We start from the raw sequence: 5181 nt of genomic DNA, 5'->3' as shown, positions 1-5181 counted from the left end.
AGGATCCTCGATTTGGGAACTCTCTTGGTCCAGCTTCGCAACCTCCTACTCTAGTTTTCACTCACACCGGTTCGACTCCACAACCAACACTGGTGAGTCGGTCGCTACCAACCTCAGCAAGAGGATGACAATAATTAGGTACTTTCTCGGCCGACGACGTATCTTCATTTGAAAAATACTTCAAAACTAAATATTGGTTAGGGCTCTCCATCGAAGACTATTCTAAGGAAATTAAAGAAGGCTTTGAACGTCACAAATGCTCATTATAATAAATGCTAGAATAAATAGCGGTATAAAAGGAAAAATTTCAATAATCCCAACATTCCTTTCTATGAGAAGTAGCTCACTCCATATCACACCAATCTGCCATTATTCCCAACTTCTACTTGAGTGATGATGACATTCATAAGAAATCTTCAGTCTGTGGATGGTCAATTTGTCACTGTCGTCGTCCGTTCTGATTTAGGTGGAGATTACTTTCATTTTCATACATGTTCAAGTCTTTCATATCACCTTTTTGCTATTTTTCGTTCTTTTGTAGTTGCGAAATGTCGGCTGTAAAAAAAGCAAGTTTGTTGAGGAGCAACCCCTTTAACAAGTCGAACCTGTAGTCGACATCACTGAAGCAACAGAAATGCAAGCTACTGAATCTGAATGGACAATAAACAATAAAGCCCTTCATCCTCATCCTTCTCTATAGACTACGATTGTCAAAATGGAGTTTGAACACATGGTTAAATGTCCCTAGATGCCAACCATCATTCTCAACCAGGTACATGGAGGAGAAGAAAGAGACAAGCACCCCCTGCCACAACTCCTCAGAGCTCCAGAAGAGGACCATCCTCTAGATCCACTCCATATGTTCAACATCTTCATTCAACCACAGAGCCTCTTCTTGAAGATGAAGAAGAATCACTCTCATTGAGTGTAACTCGTGAGCTCATCGCTCCTGATCAAGCAATGGAGGAGGTCCTATCGACCAACATCTCTCTCCCTCCTTCAGCATTAATTCCAAAACCAATGCTGATACCAACAGATGATCCCTCGACGTCTACCATGATGACCGAAGATGGCTCCCAGTTGAAGACTTCTCTCCTCTCTGCTACAAGCTCTTGTCAACAATATCATCATGGCTAAGTCTCCCATACCTTTAACTAAGCTACAACATCTCAAGGAAGAAAGTCAAACCCTTGTACACTTCAGAGCATCGGAGACTGTGTCAATTGAAACAATTAAGAAGCTTACCGAACTGATTGATCGGTATTAGGTCTTCTCTCGTTCAGCTAAGAGCCTTTTGATAAAACCACCAACACTTAGAGATTTTCTGGATTTGATTAGAGAGAATTACGAGCTCTATGCCATCATTAAACACCCTGAATCTGAGCACGTAACAACAACTTCCCAAGTAGCTATGGCCAGTGACATTGCTGAGAAATTGTTAGCCAGTCATGAAGAACTAAAGAAATTTCAAGCCAAACTAAAAGATGTGAGCATGCAAATCATTGCTCTAGAAGCACAACTGATGACATTGAAGAGAAGCTTCGAGGAGGAGAGTGCTTAGCATAACAAAAAAAAAAATAAATAGTCAGGGACCTGGTTGCATCTGTTAAAGCTCAAACAGAGGCAATCGGCTGGGTTCGAAATGTAATCATGAAACATCAGGCCATCTCGTCGAAGAAAAAAAGAGAGACAAGAAGAAGCGAAAGTTGCGATCTATCAATTTTCTGCTTTTGAGTTTTAGCTTTCTTTTTGCTTCTTGTAACCTTATGTTGATTAATGGAATCGACCGTCGAGCTAATTTTTAACATCGGTCGTCTTTACTTAGCATTCTCTCTCTCTCTCTCTCTCTCTCTCTCTCTCTCTCTTTTTCTTTCTTAAGCAATCTGCATAATTGATTGATGATTTGGCATGCGGTATAACAATGAATCGTGCATTACTTTAGTTGAAAGAACTGCTTTGATGGCTGCATGTTCCTACCTTTTGGAGATGCGAAACATATTTGCATGCCATAACTACCCCCGATGCATCAAATGTGGGGTTCATAATTGCCTATATAAACCACATTAAACCTTGTTATAAACTTATATTGAAACCCAAGTATTTCCCAGCTCCTTTACTTTGTAGACATGGCTTCCACCAAAACTCTTGCTCTTTCCTCGATCATGCCAGGATTTATATGAAAGAGATTTTTGACTATGGCCTTGCTGATTTTGGACAATGTTCTCTATTGTTCGATACGAATCTCTTCATTAAAGAAGCCTCAGGAGCTGTTAAATCGGATGCTCTACTTAAGAAAATCCTGGAAGTACTGAAGAGACTTCATTATCTTGGTAACTGTTACTTTCAACTCATATTCGAGTATGAGAGGATCGTTGAGTACCTGGCACAACAAGCCATTGGTCAAGAAGAATCTGTGCCCGTGGGAGATGCTTATAAATGAGCATGGAACAATCGCCTTTAGTGGAATCGAATTCATCAATTCAACCATACTTTGCTTCGAGTTCTTCAAGCACAATGCGTTGAGCTTCTTAAAGACGTCAATAAGAACGAACGTGCTTATGCTGCCAAGGATCCTTTTGTTCTAGAGGATCTTCTCACCTTCATTGATTCCCAAATCGCCAACAATTCGGCTTGGTCGCATGTGATCCTTACTGTCAAGAGGGATACTAAAAAGAAAATTTCCTCGGCCGACAACCATGTTGACCAACTCCTGTAATTCTTACCTATCTTCATGGAGGAGGGAGTTAATTAGAAGCCGCAGAAGGAAGATGTGGAGGCAGAAAAATTGTGACTCCTTGAGGAGTTCGAAGAAATTAAGGCAAAACATGTCTAAGCACTTCTACTCAGCCATTCTTGCTTTATTTTCCTTTTTATTACATGGCCATCGGCCTGCTTTTATTTTAATAAACTTGCATTTCATTTCATTTTCACCTCACCATCATTTATTTTGTAGAACATATAATAATGTTATTCGCATCTGAATTTGACATTGAATCGGTATTCTAGAACATTGAATAATGGCATCGCTACTGCAATCATCAACATTTGGGATACTTGGTTGATGAGATTTTTTTTTTTGGGTACATGTACCATGAACTAAAAAATGAACTGGATTACTCAAATGGTTACTGCCTTGGCTAGCTATATGCAAAGAAATATCGTCGATTGGATTGTTGTCGACCCTCACTCGATCATATCAATCGATTCTTTCTTCTAAGGTCGATCGCCCAGTACTTGATTTTTTTTCTTTTTTAGTTATAACCACTTGCTGACTAGACAGATAGGGGTAGGGAGTCATGAGCACCGCTTTTCAAGGAATCAACATTTATTGGGGCTATGCACCTTGACTTCTTAAAATTCAAACCGACGTCGCACTGATGGACTCAGTCATTCCAACCATCGCCCCTTATCCAATGCATGCATTAATTACTCTTCACTATTTTTATAAAATCACCACTTACTCTTTGATTTACATCACACTTCTGCTCTTTCTCGACTTCCAGACTCCAGATTTCATGGATTATGTCATCTTCTACTTGCAATCGCCGACTCTCTTGAAGATCCTTATCGAGAGAATCAAATAGTTCTCCCAGTCCTCTCCCCTTGACAATGTTTACCCCTTCATCATGGATGCCACTGAGGTGTCTAAGACTTACGAACCTCTACGAGTTCTAATAAAATTATAGTGTCTTGGAGATATTTATTCCAAAGCCAACTCAGAACTACAACAATATATTGGCTTGTTAAGGGAGCGGACGACCATTCCTGTTGAATCTAAGAATCTCTTGACCCGCTACGATGCCACCTGGAAAAGACTTTTGCATTGGGTTCGCCAATATTGTTTGGACAAGGCAATGTTACAATTGCTTGAAGCCCAACCCAACGATCTGGCCATTGATCTCTCGGAGGCCGCATGCCTATATCCTAGACAAGATCGACTTGACTCTCAAGAGATCTTAGCCTTCATTAAGTCTCAAGTTGAACTCCACCATACTCGATCGCAAGAAAGTGATGCTCTCAAGAGGGAAGTTGAAAGTGAGGTCGAAGCAGTCGGTCGCTGTCTTAATGAAGTGATTGGCTTCATTCACCATTCCACGGTCGAATGTCCGTCATGGAGTAGCAAGCAGGCGTTAGCCAAGAAGGCTAAGGATTATGCTCTTAAGGAGTTCGAGGAAGTTAAGGCTGCTTATAACTGAACTATTCAATTGGCCAACTGCGCATCTTAATTGTATATATATTTTTATGCATGTACTTCCCTCTTCATACTATAGTAAAATATTTCTCATTTCTCTCTTCTTTTTTTTGTTAGCGGTATCGCACTTGTCGATTGCTTTTATGTTATTTGGCCTGATCTTGCACTATCTCCCATAAGGAAGGATAGTAAGTTTTTAAGAATTGGTCGCTAATCAAAGTTTTTGCAACCTTTTCGTCCATATTACGCAAGAAATAGGCTCGACCTTTAATGACTTGGATGATAACATAGGGTCTATCCCAAGCGGGCGACCATTTTTTACTCAAGGCTTGGTCTTTGTGCCTTATCGATAGCACCACTTTCCAGACCTTATCTCATTCTCTGAAGAATTTTCCTTTTACCCTTTGTAACACCCCGAATTTCGAGTGTTGAGCAAAGCTCAACTCCCGAGATCCAACGCATCACTTATGCAACATGGATAATGATGTTTAGATTTCGTCCATATTAATGAGTTAAACATGAGTGAGATTATACCAAAACAGCATATTATACTCCAGATCTAATTAAATTAAGCAAGCAGAAGACTGAAACATATATATTTAAGTATGTAAGTGATTCTCGATCGCCGATAGCTTCCGTAGAACCCCATTCTCGGCTCCCAGCGCCCATCTGCCAGGTTCCGATCCTGGGATACTAGGAGGAGGATTCTCAACATCAATTTGATTCGTAATAAGCATAACTAAAGGTAACAAAAAACTTCATCACATTTCCACTATGATCAAAACTTATGAGTACAGTGTGCATAAAGGAAAATACAATAATAATAAACAAAAGCTCCAAGATGATCTACCACGTGCTCAAGCCTCAGCGCTGCTGTGATCCAACGTCACCTGCACGCAACGGTTTTGCATAAGTTTATGGAAAGCTTAGAGGGTGGTGAAAGTGTGTGCATAATGTGGTAATACAATTATGCAATATCAGAGTAATGC

The sequence above is a fragment of the Magnolia sinica genome, chromosome 2 (genome assembly GCF_029962835.1).
Source record: "Magnolia sinica isolate HGM2019 chromosome 2, MsV1, whole genome shotgun sequence".
NCBI lineage: Eukaryota > Viridiplantae > Streptophyta > Magnoliopsida > Magnoliales > Magnoliaceae > Magnolia > Magnolia sinica.
Note: the sequence above shows the minus strand (reverse complement) of the source record.